Source organism: Stegodyphus dumicola, chromosome X1 (assembly GCF_044657685.1).
Source record: "Stegodyphus dumicola isolate Sdum_Otavi_A_Nest chromosome X1, ASM4465768v1".
Lineage (NCBI taxonomy): Eukaryota > Metazoa > Arthropoda > Arachnida > Araneae > Eresidae > Stegodyphus > Stegodyphus dumicola.
The window spans coordinates 253,725,268-253,752,045 of NC_140780.1; the positions used below are offsets into that span (position 1 = coordinate 253,725,268).

Genomic DNA, 26,778 nt, shown 5'->3' on the forward strand with positions numbered 1-26,778 from the left:
GTGCTAACTGCTGCTCGAATTTCTGCTGTAGAAGCAGTGCGATGTGCCACAGCCAAACGCCGAACACTGCGGTCTTCTCTCTCAGTAGTGCCACGTGGTCGTCCGGAACACTGCCATCTTGAGCCAGTACCTTCCCTTGACCACTGCTACCAACAATCATGCTCAGTGGATACATTCATATCAATATCGCGGAAGGAAAAATCCACTTTCTCGTAGCCCTATTATACGACCTCGTTCGAACTGCTAGAGCTGTTAATAATGGTTTGCTTGTCTTTTTAAAGGCATTCTTGACTAACAATCAACTGACTACATCAGATCTCAACAATAAATAGCGCTCAACTTTGCAGTGCATATTTAAAGCAAACCTGAATGCATGTTCATAGTGGTTGTACTAGCGCCATACTTATGCGCCTAGCGCGAAATTTGAATAGACGTCATCTTTCAGATGTACAACCGCGCCTATCATATTTCATTTGTCTAGCACAACTCCTTCTTCTTAGTGTTGGGATTTTTTTTTTCCGTCAGTGTAGTCAGTCAGTTTGTCACTAATGATACTAGAGAGAATGATAGAAACAGTAAGAGAATATGGAGGGAAGATGTGTAGGAACAAAAACGAAGAAAGAAATGTCTAGCAGTTTCTGAGAACGAATTCCTGCCGATATAATTCTAGCCGTATTATGACAGCAAAATTTAAATACAGGGCGTTTTAAGAATAATTAAATTTTCAGCGATCTGACAACGGGTATGTAAATGAAATTGTCAGACGGATATGTACTAAATTGTTTTAATGATCATAACTAATAATGGCTTTAATTTCTTACCTAGATGTCTAAAAACATTTTAACCGGAAATTTTATTTACTTTTTACTTTTTCTTTTTTTTTTCCAGCTTGATTTTTAAGCAATTTTTTAAATCTATTTCAAAGGCATTAGCACTAAAAGGAAAAATTATACAATGTTAAAGGATTTTTTAAATTAAAAAAAAAAAAAAAAAAAAAAAAAAAGAAAAGAAAATCGTTTTCATTTTACCCCTGTAAAAGTGGACTGCAGTAAATAACGCATTTTCTCATTCTTAATTCGCAGCAAAGAAAGGAAATTTTGTCTTATATCTAGATATTCCTTTTCCTTTCATGCTGCATTCTAAGTAATCAAAACGTCTCTTTTCCTTATCATTACTCTTTGCATAGCGGCCCACCAGCGGCCGAGCGGTAAAGTCGCTGAACACTGGTAGTTCGGTCCGAGGTTCGAATCCCGCGAGCTGGCTGCATGGGCGTTTTCGTGGTTTTCCCCATGTGTAACGTGTATACGAGCCAGTTTCCCTTAGAAAGTCCTCCACGAAAGGCATCCCTCCCTTTAGGCAGATAGCCCTCGAGGCTTTGCCATAATCACACACACACACACACACACACTCTTTGCATTGCAATCACTTAAATCATATTAGTCAATTGCAAGGAAACTTTATCCGTAGTGATAGCAACAAATAGCTCTGAAAAAACTCAAAATACATAAGGTCGTTGATATTCTGAAGTGTCAGCTAAAGGTGTTTTTACACTTTTTATCTGTAACTTGAAAGATAGCAAACCAAAACTAGGTATGACAGATGAAAAATCTTAACAAATTAATAATTTTTTTTTTTTCCTTGAGAAGCAATGCAAATGTCATCATAACTGAAATAAAATAAAATTAAATAAATAAATAAATAAATAAAAAGAAAGAAAGAAAAGAAAAGGCAGAGTGTCCAGTTTTAACACTACGGCAAAAACTTTATTTTCAAACTACTTCGGTTATGTGCGACACAGCGTGAATATAGCAAACCAAAACTAGGTATGACAGATGAAAAATCTTAATAAATTAATAATTTTTTTTTTTTTCCTTGAGAAGCAATGCAAATGTCATCATAACTGAAATAAAATAAAATTAAAAAAATAAATAAATAAAAAGAAAGAAAGAAAAGAAAAGGCAGAGTGTCCAGTTTTAACACTACGGCAAAAACTTTATTTTCAAACTACTTCGGTTATGTGCGACACAGCGTGAATGAAAAGAATGAAAATGTAAAGTATCGCTTCATCCTATCGAGTCTGAGTGTGAAAATATGTCGCTTTGACCACCATTCTATGTTACAATTCGCGAGTGAACTAAAGCAGAAAATTTTCATATGCCGGTGGGATTTTAAAAAAAAAAAAAAAAAGTGTATGTTCGGATGGTTGCGCGATCACCTGTTCTTGTTTGTTTACGTTTCGGCTTCTGTTGACTTCGGCGCTGCTGCAAGATGTCCCACCCCTCCGTGCGCAATGGACCAGTCCGTGGAGGCGGGTCGATGCTGCTGCTGCCAGAAATACACACACAACAGCCGCTCGGAGCGGAAAAGTGAACGTTCGTAAGGGGATGCTTTTGGAGGTGCTCTAGAACTGCGGCAAGTCACGCTGAACATTCGGTGGACATGTGGATTTCTAAATATCCTGATCTTGAATACGTGTTGAACGTTGCCCAGTGGATTCACTGACCTTCGTATAATAAGCGTCTAACTTTTCTCTAGCGTGTTGACGCTTCGGTCGGCAAAGTGGAATTCTTCACTCTTAATACGACAAGAATTTTTCCTTGTGATACTCTAATTTCTTCTCCGAGAAATCATGGGGAGAAATTTTAGAAAGCTCATTCTTTACTGGAGAGAACGTTTCATGCGTTTGAATTAAAACGTCTGAAGGGATAACTAAATCTAAACGGTAAGTTCCTCACTTTCGTTCTTCGTCCGAAGCAGAGGCGTCACTGAACTTTCGGGATGCACTGTAAAAACCCATCTAGAAGGGGCGTTCTTGGGGTAATACGATGAAGTTGATTTTCAGCAACATCAGTAGACAGCAGCAATAGGGGATGGGGCATGCGTATATTTTGTATGCAGAAATTGATGTACAAAGTATTCCATGTAAATTGTATGAAAGTTTCGAAGGTAATCTAGGTATTTTTCGAAAATTTTGTGAATATGAGCTAAGAAAACTGTATTATTTTAAAGAAGAAGGAATATTCATTGTGCTCGCAATATTCCAAAATACATATACAAAATTTTCGCAGAAAAAGCAGGAGACTATTTTTCTTGCTATACATGCAATATCTCTTAGTCCGTTTATAAATGTATAAATTTGTCATCTGCCAACAAGTAATTGATAACCATACAGTGGCGTCTCTGTGTTTTTCTGTTTCTTTAATTTGAACCGCAAGAAAGCTATCTCTTTTTATCCGTATTGTATATATAAAAAATAGATGATATCAAAATGTTTGTGATAAGAAAAACTTACGTGATCAACTTATTTTGTAAATGATTATAATTTACTTTATAATGACCTAGATAATAATTAACTTGACGTGAAATAAGCCGTTAATAACTTAAGTTTTCAATTTGAAGCTTAGTGAAATAGAATTTGATGAAAATGAAGTGAAAATCATAGAAACCGTTATTTCTTTTTCTATAAGAAAATAAGTAAGAAAAAAAATCGTCAAAAATTAAATTTACGATAATTCGAAAATTTTGACGGTATACATAATGAGATAAAATTTGTGTAAAAAATAATTTTTTTTTAGTAGACGCAGTATATTCTTTGTGCTATAAAGATTCAATCTTAAATATAATTTTAAATATGTGATTACATCATCTTCTAATAAATGATCCTATAATGCACAAGTTTTAAATAGTATTTCAAAAAAGTATTGCTGTTTTTGGTCAGTGTGCGATGTCGATATATGAAAAGGCTATGACAATTAAAATGAAGTTACAAAAAATGGTAGCATATTGAAAAGGAGAAAGAATATACTGAGCTCTTTTCAGTGGATTAATTTTTATTTATAAATGAAAAAATAGAAATTTTTGTTTCTGTTTATTTTTATAAAATATGGTATGATTTGCAAAAAATCGCAACATATTTTACAAAATTCTGCTTTAAAAAGTGCACTATTTTTTTTTTTTTTTTTTTTTTTTTTTTTTTTTTTTTAAGTAGAATCTTTGATTCATTCACTAACTGATTATTTTTGCAATTTAAAATATCGTAAAATTGTATTAGGAAAAAGAATATTTTCATCTGAATTTATTTCATGCTAATTGCTTTTAAGTTATATACCCATAATTTTTTACTGTTACACATCTGAAGTGTATTTAAAGTAATGTTTAATTTCCCATATCTTGAAAGAGGTAATTCAAAATTTTTAAAGCACTGTCTTAAATAAACTGTATACATAGCTAATGGGTTCGTAAATGTCACTGTACAGGTAGCTAATGGGTTCGTAAATGTGGACGGATGCTAATATCCCAGTGGTTATCCTAAATGTAACATTCATAATTTTTTGACAGAATATCTCTTATCTTTAAAAACGTCCATAAATATTAGTAAGGGGGGGGGAAACACCGAACATTTGTTAAAATTTTTGTAATTTAGATATGCGGAAAATATTCTCTCACTACATAAACTTTTAATTAATGTTAATCATAGAAATGTCCTAGGAAATTTATAATGCAGTTTACAAAATTAAATTATAAAAGTGTTCATAAATACATTTTTTAATTTCTGGACAAATATTCTAAAAGTTTGAGATTTAAATGCATATCCAACAGAACAAAGGTATTTCTTGATGTTATTTTTTTCTGATTTGCAAAATGTCTGTGTTTGTTTATTATATTTTACTATTAAAATATGGATTTGGCATTTCTGTACTTTACTTAAATGTAATATCAATGTAATATCAAATATATCTTAAATGAATTTGTTTTACCCATCAAGGTAAAGATAATCCTGTAAGTAAACTAATATCCAGTATAGCGTTTAAAAATTGTATCATAATATTAATGAGTTTCTGAGATTCAAAAGTAAAATAAGTCCTGTTTTCAAAATTTACGTGTCGGAAATAGTATGTAGAAAACTTTAGAAAGTATAATATAGGCTCTCATTTTTCAAGGAAGTTTAGAGGATGTTTTTGTATGAACGCTAAAACGAGAAAGGCGCATGTTCAAACAGCGAGCGTTAGTTTACTGACATACGCGAAACATAACTTGAAAGATATATACATACATTTATCTGAGACTTCCAGATTATCACCTAGTCCGATCATTATTGGTCTTGCTCGTTTTGTTCAAAACGGCTGACTAAATTACTCCATTGAACATTGGAACGTACATACGCGTAGAATATATCAGCTTGTTCCACGCGAAAACGCAATGGCCGTTCAGGAATTCAAGGTTGTCATTCCTCTTCCTTTTTTTCCCCCCAAGATTATTTATTATGCTATGATTTGTAATAGGATGTCGCGTTTCGTTTTCTTTTCGGGAGGGAGAAAGCTAGTAGTTTATGATATGTTTTCGTTTTTCTCATCTTTTCTATTATAATTACGGTGACCAGACGTCCTTTATTTCAGAGGACAGTCCTTTATTTGAAGGCTCTGTCCTCTAACTTTATTTATTTCCTGAAATAAGCATATTGTCCTTTATTTTGAGAAATCGTCGCAAAATCAAATTTCTCAAATTGGTTTTCTGCAACTCTAGATCGGAGCACCCGCAACGTATTTTTCTAAATGCCAGCCGAGCCGTACGCTGACAAATACGCAGTCGGGCCGGAGCAATGCTTGCTTCTCGCGTTAGTACCACCACCACATAACTAGGGACTGCTTAGTTTCTTTAATCTTTGTGTTCATTCTCCTTCTACGGTTTGTGCGCGCGGCACGTCCTTCGTTCAATGTTACCCAAATATTGTATTTTACAGCTTTTAGTTTACTCAACGGTAATCAATTTATGACTTACCCTGGTCCTAGCTCCTAGGTAAGTTTGCTTTGTATTTTCAGTTTTGATATTTCGGTATTATCTAACTAAATTTTATAGAAATCTTGACTTTTACCATTCATGGCGCCTAAAAGAAAGTGCACTTTCAACCAAGCATTGCAGGAAGAATTTCCTTTCATAAAAAAAGGAAAATCGGATAGCGATGTCAGATGCAGTAAATGTTTAGCCACTTTCAACATTGCAAATAGCGGCAGATCAGCAATTAATCAGCATCTTCAAACTTCAAAACACAAAGATGCGGATAGGCAGGCTTCGACGAGCAAATCTTTAAATGAATTTTTTGTTAATAAAAGAGATAATGACACCCAAAACGCGTTAGCCCTAAAAGAAGCATCGTGGTGTTATCATTCAGTTCAACACAATTATTCATTTAGATCTAGTGACTGCTCCTCCAAACTAATTAAGAAGTGTTTCGAAGAAAAATATTCTTGCGCAAGGACAAAAATGGAATCAATTATTTGCAATGTCTTCGCCCCATATTCATTTGAAGCGATCAAAAGTGACCTAAGCGAAACAAATTATATCACCATTTATTCTGATTGTTCGAATCATGGCAACACCAAATTATGTACAATTCTCGTCAGATATTTTTTACCCAATTTTGGAGTTAGAGTAAAAGTTTTGAATATAAAACAGCTTCCCGGTGAAAATTCCGATATTTTGACAAATTGTATCAATGAATCGCTGGAGAAATTTGGGGCCACCAAGAAATTGGTAGCCTTGTGCGCGGATAATACAAATGTTAATTTTGGTGGTTCTCAAAGAAGAGGAAAAAACAATGTTTTATACAAAATGCAACAATCGAGCAAAAAGAAATTGATTGGGGTTAATTGTGCAGCCCACATATTCAATAATTGCATCAGCACTGCGGTCGATTGCCTTCCGATAGATATTGAAGTGGTATTGGTAAAAATTTACTCACATTTCTATATTTACACAATACGAGTAGAAATATTGAAACAATTTTGTGATGAGGCAGAGGTCCAATACAAAAAGCTACTTGGCTACAGTAAAACAAGATGGTTAACTCTTCTGCCAGCACTGGATAGAGTTTTACAACTATTTGAACCCTTAAAGGCTTACTTTTTAAATCGGGATAAATGCCCAACAATACTTAAAACTTTTTTCAATGGGGAATTATCAGAGGAATGGTTATTTTTTGTTCATAATCAAGCGTCAATGTTTCATCAATATATTTTGAAGGCTGAAGGTCAAGATATTTCAATGTGTGAAACATCGTTACTTGTTAAGGAATTAAAAACTAAGCTAAATTCAAGAAAAAATGAGAAGTTTGTTCCAATAGTGATAAAGAAAACGTTATCAAAAGTGCAAGATATGCAATCTACACAGTTTATCTCTGAAGCTTGCACGTTTTATCAAACATGCATTGAATATCTAAGCAATTGGGACATGTGTTTCAATGAAGCAGAAGTTTTTGAATGGATCACTTTGCGAGAAGTCCCTGTGTGGTCGAAGGTGGAGGCAAGTTACATTTTCATATCAGAACAATGTTCGGTCGAAATATCCGACGGTGAATTATTTGACGAAATTACCCTCGTAAAAAATTACATTACCAATGAAAAAATTGACGAATGGAGGCAAAACAGCAAATCCTGCCACCTAAGGTGGGGAGATATTTAATCACTTTAAAGCGAATCATATTGCCTTCAACAATACTTGTAAACCCATTGAGTTTGCTTTATGTCTACCTGGAACTAATGCTCCCGTCGAAAGAATATTTTCATTAGTAAATAATATGTGGACCAGTGACAAAAACCAATTAAGTGTTAGTACATTACAAGCCAGCATAGCTGTAAAATTTAACTTTGAAATGAATTGCCTTGAATTTCACGACTTTTTGAAGCGTGAACCGGCACTTTTGCGGAAAATCCATACATCTGGAAAGTATGAGCAATAAATTATTTAATATCCTATATTTACATATTACACTATTTAAAACTCGTTGAACATATTAATGTCTGCTTCTATTGTTTTAATAAACCTTTTGAATTACTAAGTTTTTTGGAGTTTTTTTTTATCAGGAGGCGTCCATAAATGATCGCAATATTTGGGATAATTTTGACCCTGCCCATCCCCAATCCCCATGTCACAATTTTTCACACCTTGGAAGACCCCAAATTAACATTTGTGACGTCACACGAACGCACAAACCCCCACCCCTAACACAAAATTATTGAGCACGAATTTAAATTACCATAACCCGCCCCCCTCATGTCACGTTACAAGTGTCCTTTATTTTCTCCGAAAAAATATGGTCACCGTAATTATAATCTATACTTAAGTTCCAACTTGTGCAGAAAATGTTTTGATGTATGTAGAATAGTCGTCAGCTTGGAAACTAGTTTCACAGTTCTAACATTTCTTTATTAATAGTAGTTGAGCGAAACTTTAGCAATACTTAGTTAAATTTTGATAGTTTTTTTTTTTTATGTAACCTTGTTCCTTGACGCACTTTTCACGTAGTTTAATGAGCCCCTGAAAACGTATCTGAAGTTTTATCCTCTAAATGTTCAATTATTGCTCATTTCATCATCATCATTAAATCTATTTCCACGAAGGTCAGGTATCAGTTTGGAGAAAGATAACGAATAATCAATTGGAACTAAATCTGGGCTCTAAAGGGGGCGTGGTCGAGCTCCTGAAACCCACACTGCTGTTATTGAATTGCCCTGAATTGTTGAAAGAAGTCGGGTTACTCATCTTGCAGAGATTTTATTCATGTGAAAATGTTCATGTAGAATGTTCCGAACAGTCGTTTTAGACAGACCCAGTTTTGCTGCTATCGCTCTACTATTAATCTCCTATCATTCAGTATTTCCGCCTCGAGGCGAATAGTGTATTGTTATGTCATTGTCTCTTGTGGTCGACCATCAGGAGAATCATCGTCGATTAAAACAGTTTAGGCCCATGCGAATTTGTTTTATCCATTCTTTCACTGCAGAATAAGAAGAGGAATTAGCAAAAACATACATGAGCCAAGCCTTGTTTTATTTCTTTGTGATTAAAAACTTTTTTAGTCAAAATTTGGATCACAGAACGACGATACTCAGTTTTAAACATTTCAGAATATACTGTCACATCACTTTATTCAGAAAACAGTCAAGAAAAAAAAAGCATATGAATTCTATAACGAAGCTTAAAATTTTTTAAAAATTTCTCTGACGGAACTTATTTATTTATTTATTTTTCCTACGGAACGTAGTATTGCCATTACATATTTGGCAGAGGAATTTATTGCCAAACAATTTTTTATAATGAGGCCGAAACTTTTGAGCCAACCTACATACGTATGTACTACAGTATTTTATGTGTAGTTCTGTGTCTATAGTAACTTTACTGCAGTGTGGAAATACCTGTATGTAACTGAGTATTAATTTTAGGATTCTACTCACGTCTTTCTATCCTTCTTGCAGTTCTATTTCTGTCGCAGTTTTTGTTCTTTAGCATTTTTTTTTTTTCGGGGACAGCTGTGCTCATATGATACCCATTGGGGAGGAGGAAAAAGAAAAGAAGAGTGATGAACGATTTCTGAGATTCTCCATACCCACTCTGTTGAATGCTTAACCTTTGTCTTTTATAAATATATAAATTATATTTATAAATATATTTTATAAATAATATAAATTTCTAATAATTTAAATTCCTTCTAAGTAATATGAGAAAAAACGTTTTAGTTCGTTCTGACCGAAACTGATTAGTACACATAACCTAAAGTGAAACTATGTGTACTGATGAAGGGCCGCATAGTAGACGAGTATTAACGTAGTGGTGAACGGAAGTTCTGTTTACCAATTTTCGATTTTATGAATTGCAATGGTATATGTGACTTTTGTCTATGCAATGAAAACATTATTCAGAAACTAATGAAATTATCAGTTTTAACCGCTGAAATATTTTTGTCTCTTTTTTGCTAACAGAATAAACTTTATCTATTACTTTTCTTCGTAAGAGGTTAGCACATTTTGTTTTACCCTTAGTTTAATGATATAAGTAACGTACAGTTAATAACTTTTGCAGATCGTTTCGTCAGTGTGTTGAACAATAAGGTAATAATCCTTATTTAAAAAATTCCTTGCATTGCGATGTTTTAACATTAGTGATCAGAGGCGTCAAATAATTTTTCTCGCGCATTACGTAAAATTTTACTACTTGTATAATTCTTGAGAATTCTTTTTATAGATTATTTCCTGAAAAATTTTAAATTTTAACCATAAAGCTGTTTTCTTTTAAAGATTATATTGATTATGCATAACTGAGCCTTTTCGTCTCAAATTGCTACTAATCACTAAACTATAGTATACATCCGTTTTTTCCCTCATAAATATACTATATTGAGGTACAGGCAGTACTATATAGATACAAGCAAAGATACGGAAGAATTTCTGAATTCAGGAAAGCTCTTTCTGTGAATTTTATTCAAGTGGCTGGTATTTTAAATTTGCAACACAATAATATTCTACTACAAAAGCTCAGATTTTTTTCCTCAGCTAAACCTGTTGTCGAACCAAAGTCAAATCAAAGAGCTTAAAATTTTATTTTGCGATCGGATGTGTATTTGAATACATTGTATTTTTAAATCTCTGGATCAGAAACTTTACTCTATCCAATATCTGGGTTTTCTCCGTTTTGTTTTTGTAGTATCTTTATCCCCTTCTCCCCCCCGCGGCGAAGAAAAATGTCAATTCCAGAACTGATAATCGTTTTGCAAGAATTAAAAAAATCATGAAATAAACCTTTCTTTTTACAATATCATAAATGAGTTTTGTTTTATGCGTTACTATTCTTTAGTATTCTGTGATTTAAAGAAAGGCCATTATGTAAATAATAAATAATCTCAATTGACATATGTCTGTTAAAAAGATTTACAGTCGAAATAATGTGTAAGATTCTACCTTGTTTATCCATCATGAATAGCATTATCAGTAACTATTTCTTGAAATGATATTTTTACTTCTATTGATACTATGATGATAACTGTCGTTAGACAGTAACATTTGTTCCACTTCAGTGTCTTAAAAATTGACCTATTTTGGTAGTTTGCCTACTTTCAGGATGTTCAGATTTACTCCAAACGTATGTATTCTCTAACCTCCAATTTTTTATGACTCATTGAGTGCAGAAAAAATTATTTCATAGCATGTCTTGAACTTTCGAAGACCTGATTGCGATGCGGCTAGTTTAGTACATATCTGACCTTAATATTATCAGTTTTCAACATGATACACAATCCGCACAATCAAATACTATGACGTATGTGCGCGGGGAAGTAACTCTTTTATCTATTATATGCTTACTATTTGTCCCACTTCCTAAAAATGTCGTTAATTTTGTGTAGTTTATTACATTTATAAATTGCCTGAAATGAATATTACGGCAGCTTCATTTTAAAAGTAGTGGTGTGAATCATTCGTAAAGTATGACGTGAGAGTTTTGTGTAAAATCCATCGCAGCGTGGTGAAGATACTTTCCTGTTTATTTACAGATCTGAGCTAATGTTTTTTAAAGACGTGTCTACAGAATTTCACCTACATAGGTCCGTGTAGTGATTTGCAATGGATATGCTTAAGAGGAATATTTCTAAGCCCCACGTAAGACATGGGATTGATACGGTTTACATGAGCGGCACGCTTCATAAACGTGCTTAGATTTAGATGACATTAATTTTCTCGCTTCTTCCAGCATGCCTTCATAGTGTAATGGTTAGCACATTCGGCACGTATTCGAGAGGTCTAGGTTCGAGTCCCGGCGAGGATATTGCTCATTTTTCACGTCTTCCTGCTTCAAAATAACCTAATGTCCCTACAGTGGCGCCCTAGTGGTGAATAATGATACTTCACTACCAGGATTTGGTGATTGGGTCCCCTAATCCCCGTTCACCCTTTAAAAGGGGGTATTTTCTCCCTCTTCAAGCATGCCTTCGTGGGGTAACGGTTAGCACACTCGGCGCGTATTCGAGAGGTCCGGGTTCCAGTCCCGGCGAGGGCATTGCTCACTTTTCAAATTTTCTGCTTGAATATAACATAATGCCTGTACAGTGGCGTCCGAACAAGGACCTCTCGAATACGCAACAAGTTTGCTAACCATTACACCACGAAGGCATGCTGGGAGGAGGGAAAAAATACCTTATAAAGTATATTAGAGGAAAAATAAAGTAAATAATGTCATAAATGCTGTTCCTCTTCCTCCCCCTTTTTTTACTCTTTTGCTTGGTTTTCACGAAATCATTCAAAACATATAACCTTCAAAATAAACGATTTATTGAATAAAAAATGCTATTTTAGTAGGAAAACTGTATAAGCAGAGCGTAAAGTATCTTCTTCTCCTCCCAACACTCTAAGTTACATTAAAAACATGCTTTATTTTTCCAAACTTACATTTATTATAGGCAATAGTACGGTAACGAGCTTTTTTAAGTTTTACCACCTAGTGATATCGCTCTTATGAACATGTGAGGCCCACCAGCGGCCGAGCGGTAAAGTCGCTGAACACTGGTAGTTCGGTCCGTGCTTCGAATCCCGCGAACGGGCTGGCTGCATGGGCGTTTTCGTGGTTTTACCCATGTGTAACGTGTATACGAGGCAGTTTCCCTTAGAAAGTCCTCCACGAAGGCATCACTCCCCTTAGGCAGATAGCTTTGCCGTAATCACACACACACACACACACTTATGAACATGTGTGTATATATATCCATTGTTGAGGTACTGAGGAAGAAATTACTGAAACTACCCCTACTTGTGGAGAGGAGAAGATCTTAAAGGCTTAAGTTTGGTTTTGGTTTATTTAGTTATGGCAAAGCACTCGAGGGCTATCTGTCTAAGGTGAGGGATGCCTTCGTGGAGAACTTTTTAAGGGAAACTTTCTCATATACACGTTATATGGGGAAAACTAAGAAAACGCCCATGCAGCTAACCCGTTCGCCGGAATTCGAATCCTGGGCCGAACTATCGGTGTTCAGCCTTTACCGCTCGGCGCTGGAGGGCCCTGAAAGTACGGATTCATTCAGAAAGTAAGACTGTGTTACCCGGTGTCGAACTCAGGACCATCGAGTTGTTGGAACCGAGTCCTGATAGTTATATTATCAAAGCTTATAACGGGAGTATCGTTAATTCACTACGTAGTAAAAAAAAGTCATTTTCATACATTTGATATTTGTTTAAATTAATTTTTTTCCTTGTAAGCCTAATGCATAAAGGATTTAAAGGATTAGGTCATGATTAAATAAATATTTTGAGATAAAGGAATTACTGGACTGATTTGCTCATCATGGCGAGATATGATGGGAGGAATGTCTATAATTCTTTTCATAGTGACTGAAATGTCACTTTCATGCATTTTATGTAGGCTTAAATTTATATTTTCCTTTAAATTATAATGCACAAGTGGTAGAAATATTGTTAAGTAGGGATTTTGAGATATTTTTGGATATCACTTGCAGTCTAGCGAGATTGTACTCGAAAATTTAAATGAGAAATTTATAATATAGGAATTATTTGTTTTGACGCCAAAAGTGTGGGAGAAAGAGAAATTACATTTTCCGGAAAACATGTTAGTTTACCTTACTTTTAAACGGGCAGTGAAAGTCCAACATATTTCTTATCCATTTAATGAGGTTGAAAAAATAACAAACTCGGAAGAAAATATTTTCCATTTATATCTTAATTTGTGCAAAAGTAAAAACTTCATATCCTTCTTCCGTTTAACTATTATTAATATCACTAATATATATATAATTATAACTTGAAAAACAACTAATATATATAATTATAACTTGAAAAACAATCACAACTCGAAAAATCAATTGAGAACAAGAATAGTAAGAAGATCGCGTTGTATAAAGAGATTCAAGCTAAGTCTTCGCACTGACTTCCAGAGCACACAATCTGCAGAACTGTGGGGCAGATTATTGTCTGTATCTGACAGCTGTGCCGCAGTCAAGCTAATAAAGTGGATTAATTAATTGGTTGTATCAGAATGACAGGCGTGTTTTATCAGCTGCCTTTGATAATAATCAGCAGATATAAAATTATAAAGTTTACGATGAATCTTTCATGCTTCATTCTAAGCCCTGAAAATCGAATTATCACTTTTTTTGTTTTTTGTTTTTTTACTTTATACTGCGCCATAATGTGTTCTGTAGTTAGACATTTTCGATTTGTTTTAAATGAATAACATTCTATTTTTGAATGGCAGGTAGAGTTATAATGCTAATAGCAATAAAATACCTTTCACGCCGAATTCCTCTTCGGTGGCATTTTTGTGACTTTAATGACAGCAGAGCGTTTACAACTTGCGTGCTTTACCATAATCGACTTCAAACCAACAGCTTTATGCGTTCCCGCTGTCTCGGTCGAGAGTGGAAGATTTATGGTTCGCTTCTAAGAATGCCGGGCCTAAGTATACTTTATCTGGGCTATGCAAAGAATGCATCTTTCAGAACGCATGAATTCAAAGCAATAAAATTCTGGATTTAGTTTGAAAACTTTAGTAAGTACAGTATGACGCACAACGAATTGTAGATGTAACGTATGTTTCCAAAATCTGCAACCGCCACGAGGCAGATAGCAGATAGCGTCATAGAATGCTAAACAGTAATTTTCAGCGCATTTTTTTTTTTTTTAAATGGCGGGCACTACTACTTTTTAATCTTTGTCCACTACTAAGGCTAAAAGTGGTGGTCATTTTATTATGGAAGCACCCAATACGCGGCCACCGTTATCGTCTACGAAGGGACAGACATTTTACATTCATGCCTTCTCCAGGATTCGAACCCGGAACCTTCGGTACGGCAGTTAGTGTCACTAACCCCTTTCCCTTCTGGGCGACGCTAAATTTTCACTGTATGTATTGATATGTTCCAGTGTATGTATCGATATGGTAAACTGTCAGTCATCTGAGAGAATGTTCAGTTTCTGCTTGATTATCATATCAAGTGTAATTAAAAAAAAACTATGAATAGCTTATTCAGAAGACTTCAAGAAAACTTTTACGGAACAAATCTGAAAAGAAAGTTACATTTTAGAAATTACGTGTAATAAATATTTCTGTTACTAAGAAGATAATTTAGACCTTTATAAGATGTTTATATCTGATGCCTTGTAGAATATGCGTGATTCATACTAACTATTTAGCTTTCAAGCTGTGTTAAATACTCATCTTCGATTTGGAGAACATTAGGCCTTTTATTTTGAAAGAGGAGAAGCGAAAATTGTGTAGTGTTCTTGTCTGGGCTTGAACTCTTTAAAATTCGATAACTAGTCGGACGTGCTTTCCAGTTGCACCACGAAGGCATGCGGTAAAGAGTGAGAAAAACTTTAACCCGGCAGTCGGAGTTTCAGATTGCATTTATTATCTCTAAGCATTTCTTTGCTTTCGGTGTAAATTATTCATTTGAAGTCGACCCAAACTGTTCAAAACAAAGCTCGTAGATCTCTGAATAAAAGTTAATATAAACTTTGGTATTGAACTTTATTGAATATTTTTATTATACTATATAATTAGAATAAATGAAAATGGGTAACATGAGCGTTCAGTAATTGTGCAGGTACAAAAAGCCATTTGACACAATCAAATTGTGAAAAAAGGCTATCCCCCATCCAAAAATAGATCTCTCGGTCTATCATACGTGCGAACTATCTCCCAAACGCATATTCTAACACTTTTTAAAACATCCTGAATTGAATAGTTCGCTGTCGATTTAGTGATAAGGAACATATTAATGAAAACATTCTTTTAAAATTGCAGTTTAAAATGTTTACCATCAGACTTACACCAGTGATGTCTTATTCGTTCTGACAACTGTATTAAACGCTAGAACATCCACTGTATTAATTAAATAGTACTATATTTTCTTATAACATCTGTAATTGTCAATTATATACATTGTGAGAAAAAAAAGGGGGGGAGAGAGGACAGTTCTATATCTTCCCGTTACACTGGGCCGATTGACGAAATTCAACTGCGTTTTTCATGTCTCGAAGGCGCGGCTTAGGATATGTATTAGATTTATATATAGCGATTTGTGTCAAATACGACACAAAATCGGACTTTTTCTGAAATGACATGTCATATTTTTTCCATATTTCAATTCTACAACTCAAGCCAAACTGCCAAGTTTTGTAAAAATCGCACGAGTAGTTTGTTAAAAATTAGCTTTCAAATTTTTGGCTCCTCAATGTTAATTGAATTTGATGTATTTATTAATATCTCTTTTTTTACTAAACGTATTTGATTCTTCTTTTCACATTTTGAAATTAAGGTTCATTCCAAATAAAATTTGCCCATTTTTTTATGATTTATTTTTAAAATTTGTATTTTTAAATAAATTTTATAATCTTTCGAAAAATAATGTGAATTACAACCTATAACGTTTTTACCATCATCTTAAATTAGATGTATTTCTAAGCGTACCTGCAAAAAATTAGAGTTTTTTATTCAAAATTTCCTAAAATATACGTGAATTTACATACTGGCATGTTTTGAAATTTGGCATATCTGTTATAAGCGATAATAACACTAAATGTGTTTTACGCACATTGTTATTGTCTATGATTTATATTTGTAAGTATGAACGATTACTTTTTTCCCGCTCGTGTACAATGAAAAAAAGGAAAGTAAAATAGGTTGCTATAAATTTAGAAGTTGGTCAAGTGAATTAATTAATCTTGGCGCAAACTGAAAAAAATGGGCCAAGATAAAATTTTTAATTTCTCCGTAAATTTCCAATCAAATATTACAAAAATTTAATATTTAGGCATAATTTGAGAATTAGAATACAAATATGGAAAAAAAAAAATTAGCATGGCATTTCAGAAAAATGCCGATTTTTAGTCAAATTACCTATATTAGAACAATACTATATATAAATCAAATACATATCCTAAGTCGCGCTTTCGAGGCATGAAAAACGCAATTTGAATTTCGTCAATCGGTCCAGTAGAACGGGAGATATAGAACTGTCTTTTTTTTTTTTTTTTTTTTTTTTCAGTGTGCACATTTGAGTAATTATAATTACCGAGAATGTTCTTAATGTGTGGATTATTATACTTCTTCCGTAAATTCCGCTTAGAAATATATCTATCTACATCTACAGTTATGTGTATCAGTTGTGTTGTAATTAATTGCATTTCGGACGGAATTTCAAGATTTTGCACCATCGATCTGGCAACAACAACAACAACAACAACAAAAAAAATCGGATCCTATAGTGAAACAAACGGAATTTAAAATATACAGGTTTCGTATTTATGAGTCTTTATTATTAATATTATTATTTATATTGTATTCGAAATCATTTCTGATAAATAAATAAATGACTGTGTCGTTGGAATATGAGTGAAGTAAATTGATCGACCAGTTCAAAGTCTCCAGCAGTGTATTCAATATTATTGTTTTTCACCAATATGGCTTCTAAATGTTTTGTCTTTTCAAAAATTCATTGGCAGCGCTCTTATGTTACCTTTTGGATTAATATTATTGCATTTTTGTTTATGTATCGATACTCAAAAGTTCTCGCTAGATTATCGAATTGATCATGACCTTTAAAGAGAAAAGCACATGCGTAAACGCTGTATTGTAGCGATACGAAGGTCAAATGGTTGTGCTGTCGATGTGGTTATTGATTTAGACGAAATTAGTTTTATTTCTTTTGTCTTTTCTTCATGCGAAGAGTTGACGCTTTGAGTTATTCGTGTCAGGTAAGTTAGTGTGCTGTAAGTTAAAATAATGAGGTATATATATCAAGTGGAAGAGAAATACGCCAGTCAAAAATTTTAAATTGGGTGTGAAAGGAAAATTATTTTAAGCGTACATTTTGAATAAAATTCTATTGATTAATAAAATGATCACACACAGGTCCCTCCTTCTCAAAAGTAAATTTAAGGTGGTGGGGGATATTTATTGCGGAAGAAGAAGACGTATCATCCTCGAAATCAGTAGAGTATTATTCAAAACCTGCGCCATAAGTAAAGATGTAATAGTGCGTATCTTTGATATCTGGGGTTATTTAGGAAAATGACATCGATGTGCTTTGTTCTGAATTTATTATTTAATTGTCTGTGTTTTGCAAATGATTTTTTACCAGATTGATAAAGAGTAATAAAAGCTACTTGAAACTGATTGTAATGTAATTTAAGCAATTATTATTTAATAAGCAACAAAATTATTATAGCGAAATTAATTCACGTTAAGTGTCGAGTTATCGCTTGAAATAATGTATAACGTGGACTTTTTAAACTTTTGTTCTTAAAATTTCTGCATTTATTTTATAATCTAATTCAGGTGCTTCATTTTCACAACCTCACATTTATTTTCATATCGTCTTCATCATAATTTAAACCTATCTTTCACATGTAAACAGTGTACGCATCAATAAATGCTTTGTACTTTTTACTTTTAAAATTTATAATAATATTTAGCATTTCTAATAATTTCATTGAATTCGAATTTTCCGAAACATATAACTGATGTAATAGTAATCTTTCATGAATTATCATTATTTCAATAATTTCAAATTCTGAAATTAAATAAAATTTTTCCTACAGCAAAGGAAACTAAAGACTCTGTACTTTAGAGACCTTCCTGTCAACTCAGATAATCAGTAAACGTATGACCGTCACTGATACATGCTATCGTGAAAGACAAGGGATTGAATATCTAAGATTACGTGGACGGAAGTTATTTGTCATCATTCGCTGTAAAAAAAGTAGATTAATTCTTGGAATTTTTGGACGGAAGTTATTTGTCATCATTCGTTGTAAAAAAAAGTAGATTAATTCTTGGAGTTTTAAACCGATTCCTGTAATTGTTTTCGAAAAGACCGATGCTTTGTAAATGTTGTAGGTTAAATGCCACGCTTTCTCCTTCTATATCTCTTTGTCAACAAACACTATGAAAACCATACAACTGTATTTACCAAATTAAAGGATTGTTCCCTCACATATATAGGTCAAACTCAAAACCCTCTCAACCTCAGAATTAATAACCATAGATCACATATAAAAAAAATTTTAAAATTTTCACACAAATAACACTAATGAAAAACACCGTACTGCTATTCTTGAGCATTTTCAAATTCACAATTTTGATAACATTGAAATAAGCGTGCTTGATGTTGCACCTGACACAAAATTGAGACTCTTTAAAGAGTGTATCTACATACTTCAAAAAAAGGACACTTTATCCTTATGGACTTAACGCAAATCTTAACAATACCACTGTAGACAAGCAGAAGAATCTATTTATGGACAATTTAGATTTTTTAGTACTATTACTCCCAGAGGAAAAAGAGGAGGAAGTTCAATCAACAAAAGATATTTTTCCACGCAGGATTTGGAATTAATTATTCAAAATCTAAATTCCTTCCTAGAAAAGAAAGCTTTCGCAAAAAATGCCATTAACCTTTTACATACCTTTAAAGATGTTACATTATGGAATCTTATTGGCAAACTTAATCAACAATATCAATGTAACTCAATAGTCAAAGATCTTATAGTTGACTTTTGCAATTATAAATTGAAAAAAAGTAATTTTTTTTCTCAAAAAAATTTTCTGTACAGTAACAATTCAAGCACCCTTTTTATGGTCAACTAAAAATTCCCCACATGTTCAAAAAATGTCATAATCTGCTCCCTGACCAACAGCTGCAAGTTACACCTTGTTTTAAATTTGAAAAAACTTTAGTTTCATAGATCCTTTTCACCAACATATAATCGCAAGAGATCTTAGCATCATTCAAGATGATCAACTATGACAACTCATGCAACTAGGTACCAAATTTCGTCCTACTTTCGGTCTTAATAAACACTATTGCTTAAAGCAGCTCAGTAATGATCTTAATAAATTCGTTATTTTAGCAAATAATCGCATTAACTTACCGACGACAACATTTCTTGAATGGAAAGCAGCTTTAATTAAAGACGTTGAACTTATGCTTTTTAAGCTACCTAGTTTCAGTCAAATCTACAGTAAGAGGCATCTGGAATCTCAAATTGATATGCTGCAAGAAAGTTTTATCACACCAAAATCGACAAAGTGAGTAACAGTAATAATTTCAGTGTCATATGAAAAATATTTTAGTATGACATTCTGCATAAGGAATTACAAAGCACCTGCACCTATCAACAAGTATCTGCCAGCACTAAAATTCTTTTCAATAAATTTAAAGCACTACATAAAAGACATAAAATCCATCCCAACAAATTTAATAATAGATTTGCAAATCTCTATGCACTTCCAAAGTTTCATAAAACTCCAGTCAAATTCAAATACATTGCTAACAGTATCAGAAGTTATTTAAAAGACATAGATTATCTCTTTGCACAGAAACTTAAACTCATTCGAGATGTTATCAATAATTTTGATTTTCAAGATCAACATTGCAACTGGATGATTTCAAGCAACGAACAAATTCTTAAGACTTTAAATTCACTTAAAATAGAGCATATCCAATGCTATGATTTTGAGAACCTTTATACTACTTTACCACTAGAAGAAATTCATAGTAGCGTGCGTACTCCCCCTAATTTATTTCCACAGATCACTACTATAATATCTACTGAAGATTGGCAACTTTTTCTTACAAGTGTACTTTTTAACAATTATATTCAATTTAATAACAACATCTTTAAACAAGTACAAGGTATACCTATGGGCGGAAACTTTTCAACTGCAATCTGTGAACTATTCCTTTTTACCCAAGAATTTAAATTTGTATGTTCACTTAAAATTGAAGATCAAAAGTATTTCCAACACATCTTCGTTACATAGATGATATTATTGCATTTAACAACTTCAACAAAATAGAGAAAGCAAATATTTACCCTACTTGCCTCAAGCTTAATACCACTAATACAGTTCAAAATGATGTAGTTTACCTTTATTTACATATTCTGGATTAGAATCTTAAAAAAAGTTTCGACAAACGCAAAAATTTCAACATTCCTACTCTTAAATTAACTAACTGGAATTTTAATATTTCTGAAAGAGTCGTTATCAATACAATTAATGCACAACTTCTTAGAATTAAAAGAATCTGTAATAATACAAAACACCTCCAAGAAAAAGTACTCTACTTTGTTAAAACCTTACAAAGCAATCTTATTCCAAAAACAGTCATTAAAAATTCATTAAAAAAAGCGGGCATTAGATTTTTTGAATTAGATAATGAAATTTTTTACTAATTCAGATGATCTAATATAAAAATGTAAAGTTAATTCCTCTCACCACTTCAATACTCTCCACGTTTGGCTCAGAACTTCAAATTATATTCTTAAATAAGATAGTAAAGCCTTTTCTGGCCATTCCTTTCCTTTTTATTGATTTTAAGGGCCAATTTCGTTTCAAGTAGCTTGCAAGCCCTCCAACTTGAAGAATTACGACTTTAATTAACAAATTACTGTATTTTTCCAATTTCAACTGCTTTCTGGCCAGTTTTACCAATTTTTGGAGTTAGCCATTTTGTATTCACCTTCTAACAACTTTCTAGAATTTACTTCGAGCAAGACGCCATTTTGATCAAATTATCACCATTTTCGGCCATGAAGCCCCCCCCCATTTGTTGAGTCAAGTTGTGCCCACTGTCTGTTACGTTTCATTGGCCATAGCTTCATGACGTTTATTTCCCCTTTTACGTCGTCCCACCTAATTGGTGAACTGAATTATCTTTTCTGGAAGAAAACGGTAATTTTTAGCTCACAGCTTTTCACAGAAGAAGTCATAGATACTGGTATGTTTAAAATTTTTTCTTACCCTTGTTTTAATTTTGGTCATAGCAAGACTCAATTTGATGCGCTTTATGGTTTAAATTTTAAAAAGGCTAAGTAGGTCCTCCCTTATAGCAATTCGCTATATATTTTGTTCTGTACATTTGCCTAACCAGGCTAGTTTGTATGGTTTTTTCCGTGCACCATTAATGTGTTCCTCATTTACTTTTAACCAGCGGACGCGTCGGGAAATGAAACAGAAAAAATGAGACTTAAGTTATATTAGATAATTTTGTAGGTTTAATAGTCAAAAATGTTTTTCGTGTTCAGTCTCAGTTCTTCATGTTTTGAAAAAACGTGTTATGGAATTAGCTGGATTCGAAGCTCATTGTGCATTTCCCTTGAAAAGTTCGTAATGAGATTCGAATTAGGCTAATTTACCATTTACCGCTTCTTAGTAATTTTGCTAGTGTTTTAAATAATTTTTGTGTTTATTTTAAAATGTTTTAGGATTTTTTAAACTTTCATCAACATTTTTTAACATTCAAATTTGATTTGAGTTTTACATTCACTTTTTATTTGTCAGTTTTCTTGTTAAGAATTTCATACTTCTTGTATTTAAACTTTTTGTAATTGCAATTTATTTTTACATAGTGTTAAAAAAATTATACACGGGAACCACAGTATCACATTTGCTTTTAAGCAATAGCATGAAGAATTTCCTTTTTACCTTGTTTTCAAATTTTGCAGCTCAACAATGCGCAAAATTCTTGACCGCACAGGTCTTTTTTAGTTGGTTCTCTTTTATGTTCAATTATATATATAATATAATATTATTTTGTAATGATAAGCTTCCCGAAAGCCATTTCTTGAATTGGTTTCTTCAATTTGATAAGATAAAATGATTACTTTGGTTGAAACAGACACATGCTTTAAGCTCTGTGAACTGAAAAAGGAGGGATTTTTCAAACTTTATATTTTAATCAACGTGGTAAAGATTATTTTTCAAATGAACAGCTTTTAAGGAACAAAGTGTTGAGATTCGTTTAGAATAGCTTAGATGATAGTGCCACATATTAGACCATATGTTCGAATTTTACCTGGGACAGTGTCATTCCGCTGTGCATCACGGTGTTTTTCCCATATTTGCTCAAGTGTATCAATAATAATTTTATTCGACATCTCGCTGTGTTCATGCTCCTGGATTGACCAGTCGAATGAAGTTCTGGTACATGATTTAGTAATGTAAAGAAAAAGCTTCGGTATAGTAGTTTAAGCGGGCTGTGTAAGCGGGCTTTCCGCCTTTATGCTGAAAAATCTGAATTGGGAATCCTGGACGTGCTTATAGATGTACTTCTATAATTACCAGAATACTTAACGATGAAAAGCATTTCGTTTTACCGACAAGGAGTTATTTTACCGTAAATTTAAGGGTCCCAGCATGAGTATATGGGTGAAAGAATTAATATAGCTAATTATGTATTAGATTTCATTTAGTAAGTTAGGTTGCATAATCAAATAAATTTAATTTTTTTAACTCCATTTTATAAAATATATAAACGTTAAAATACATATACTCAAGACTGACAAATGATATTGTGACTCGCGAGATTTCATCGTACATTTTCCGATATAAATTGATTGAGCATGTCTAGGTAAACTCTGAGACAGGCTTTTTAACATACTGAAAAACGTCAAAAGAATTTGAATGACAGTATCTATTTTGCTGGAATGTAGATTTCAGTAGGCAAACCAATTTAACGATTAATTAATTGTTGCCAGAAATCAAACTTTTTTCGACGTCGATTTCAAATGAAAAGAAGAGTATCTGGATCAATGCGTGGTTTACTTCGACCAGTTTTTAATATTCGGTTAACATGCATCTTTTTAATGCATTATTTATGGCAATTGTTTTAAGTTAGCTAGCACAAAGTTAAAAAAAATGCAGTTTACGCCATTTTCTTTCAAAGTATGTCGCTCCAAGCAAATTAAGCTTTTGATATCAAAACCGTTGTAAATCTTATATTAGAAAAGGCGAAGAGTGAAAAATGTGTGTGGCATGGATGTTCTCAGCTGATCAGTGTTTATTAACGTTTAACCATGTTTTTACCCTTGTTGCTAGGGGATTTGACGTCAGCCACAGTGTTTTCAAAGCTTTGGAAATTATTTCAAATAAATGAACTGATTTATTTTGTTACTTTAATGCTTATCCTGGCACAAAGTTTGAGTCATTTTATAAAAGAACACAGCAAACTAATTGATTGATCTTCGTTTGATCTTTATATGTAATATTATTTATTTATTATTTAATATGTTTAATCTTATTGCCAAGTCTCAAAATACTATGTATACAACTTCAAAGTTGAATTTACTGTCTACTTTTTAATTCTCCCATTTTCATTCCCATGCAGTTTATACCGTAGCGAGTATCAGCGTTCGTTGATTCGATTGATTAGACAACTGTGGGACTTACTGCTTCAAAAATAAATGCTTTAACTACTCTTTATTTATACAGCAATGTTTTTCCTCATACTTAGGAATCTCATACCATACTTAGGAAGATAGAACGTTTCACAGTTTCATTATTGCTTTTGCATATATCGTGAATTCTGTGGTTCAGATAAAAAATTAAGAATTTTACTGAACATACCAGAACTTAAGTGGCACTTACATGTGCGTTTCGTGTTTTATACATGTAGCGCTTACTTTCTAACTTGAGTTCTGCTACACTTTTGTGCAATTACACTACCACTGCAGTCTGTGATATTATACACTCACAGTGTAGTGATGTGAGAGTAGAGTGCAGAAGAGCAGTGTGAAGAGAGTTTTTATTTTGGAACTTACAGGGTTCCACAAAAGGGATTTCTTTCATCCTATAGTACAATATTTCATTCCCATTGCAAAAAGTTTTCTTATTATTGATTTCTTGCATAAAATACTTTATTTCATATTAATTTTTTTTAAATCTCTATTTGATATTCTTTTTAATGTGTTATATGATGAGTTTTATTTTGTAATTGCGAATCAAACATACATCTTATTCAAATATTTTGATTTACATTCTTTTAGAAAAGTTTATCTGTTTTATTAAACGATTTTATGTCATAAATACACTGGTGGACAATTTCTAAGGGCGGATGACAGTAACAGCGATAGCAACCACAAAATGGAAGGCAGGAAAATGTGGAAATTAGTGTAAGGTTCGGGATACAGCTGAACGTGGTATGCGTATGCAAATTTTGGATTCCTAAGTTGTTTGTCATGTGATGCGCTGATAAAAGAGAGAAACGATTTGACACGTATTGACCTTTGTTGTTCAAAAGCAAGATTTAACGGGAAAGACTCAATTGACGAACTTGCAATTTACAGCGTGTCTTTCCGACATTACTTAGATGATGTTACGCGTGGCCATATTTTTAGCAAGATTGATAAAGAACAAAAAATAACAGATGTTGCTAGGGAATTTGACGTCAGCCACAGTGTTTCCAAAGCTTTGGAAATCATTTCAAATAAATGGAATGTGTAGCAATCATCATGGGGGAGGTCGTGTTCGCAGTACGACGCCTGCAGAAGATAGGTACATTGTGCTATCGACAAAAAGAACCGGCGGAGTACAGTTATTGAGGTAGTAAATCAGTTACTTCCTGCTACTGACAAGCGAATCTTCCGAAAAACTGTAGCCAGACGTTTGCATCAAGGAGGATTATACGCCTGCCGTCCTGTTGTGTGCATTCAGTTGTCCAGACAGCAACGTACCCCCGGTTTGCAGTGGTATCGTGAGACTCGTAATTGGACTTGCGTACTATTCTTAGATGACGGCAGGTTCAGTCTGTTACTGGATTATAGATGCCAACTGATCTGGCGTGAGAGTGGTACTGCATATCGTCCAGAAAATATCCATGAAAGGAAAGAACTGGTATCCAAGAAGCAGTATCAGGGTATAGGCCGGCACTATGATTAAAGGCTGCACGCTCCTATATGAGTTTGCATCTGGGACTATAACTGGCTAATGCTACATTAAGGATGTTCTGATGCCTCATTTTCGCACGTTCCGTCGTGCTGTCGGTGATAAATTTGGTTTCATGGATGATAACACAACATGTCATCGAACAGTCGCTGTCCAAGAGTCTAGAGAACGAGGATACTCAACGCCTCCTATGGTCAGCACGTTCTCCAAATCTGAATCCTGTTGAAAATGTTTGGAATGCTGTGGGAGAATTTTTGCTGGTGTACAATGCCCTTAAATAAACAAGGTTACCCTCATCCGTGCACTGACAGAGGAATGGGATAAATTACCCCAACAGCTGTTGAATAATGTTGTGCAAAGTATGACACGGCGTGTGGAATCATGCCATGGTGGCCATATCTCGTATTGACATCTTACGCCAGAATGCCTGAGGATGCTAATTGCATTTTTTTCACTTTTACGTATTCAGCACAGTATGAGCATTTTGTTCCTTGAGCACTTTTCAAAGCCTTTTAGATTTCAGAGCACAATACATTATCTTTATTGTTATGTCCTAGTAGTCTGGCATTATTTTATTTCACTTGTCATCCAAACACACTTACTTTTAAGCGTGCCATATAGCCGTTTGTGATCCGTCCTTAACAATTATCCACCAGTGCATATAGTAGTAGCACAGCTTGAGCTCCTAATATAGCAAACGTAAGTTTACACGTCCTTGTTGTAGAACACTCTTTTTTAATAAATTACTAACATATGATATTCAGTGCAAGTTCCAATGATTATTTTGCATCTTAAAATATTTTTACACGGATTTTTTGCCCTCATCTTCGATCTTGAAAGTAACAGAGATTCTTGACTTGCATTCTTCTTGCTGTAACAATTTTCTTTTTCCCAAAATTCTCAAGACGAAAGATTTCATTTATTGCAACTTTTGAAAGAAATCATAAATAATGGTGTAAAACTCTCCCCGTTTCTTTCACTGTATGCTGAAGGTATTATTTACGCATTGTTTACGATACGATAGGTGACTCATAGGTCTAAGTGCATCCCCGTCGTAACACGTCCAGTTATATGTGTGCTTGCACAGGTGATGGTGTTAGAACAGTCTGTGGCCTTCTAATATAAGCAATTAGGCGATCAGATCTTCCATTCTTCTCCTTCAATAAAGAAAGAGGTAGACTTTATATTTACTGATAACCTTGAAATGGCCATTCTCCTATTTTTTTCTCCAGGATAACGTAATTCTCTTCATACACCGCCCTCGTGTTAGTAATC

The 26,778-nt window shown here is 33.5% G+C and overlaps 1 protein-coding gene and 1 long non-coding RNA gene across 5 annotated transcripts in view; one reads left to right on the forward strand and one right to left on the reverse strand.

The window, feature by feature from the left end:
* LOC146993476 (uncharacterized) overlaps positions 1–5,189 on the reverse strand; it is a 178,639-nt gene extending 173,450 nt beyond the window's left edge. The window contains exon 1 of the long non-coding RNA XR_015038476.1: positions 5,054–5,189. This is a non-coding gene — a long non-coding RNA (uncharacterized LOC146993476). The remainder of the gene's footprint in view (positions 1–5,053) is intronic.
* The window catches only part of LOC118188684 (uncharacterized), a 355,582-nt gene that overhangs the window by 143,670 nt on the left and 185,134 nt on the right, over positions 1–26,778 (forward strand). The window contains exon 1 of one of the 4 annotated variants that reach the window (XM_085807510.1): positions 2,330–2,722. The exons of the other annotated variants lie outside the window; for them this stretch is intronic. The gene's annotated coding sequence lies outside the window, so the exon portion shown is untranslated. Of the gene's footprint in view, positions 1–2,329; positions 2,723–26,778 lie in introns of those variants that run through there. 4 annotated transcript variants of the gene reach the window in all.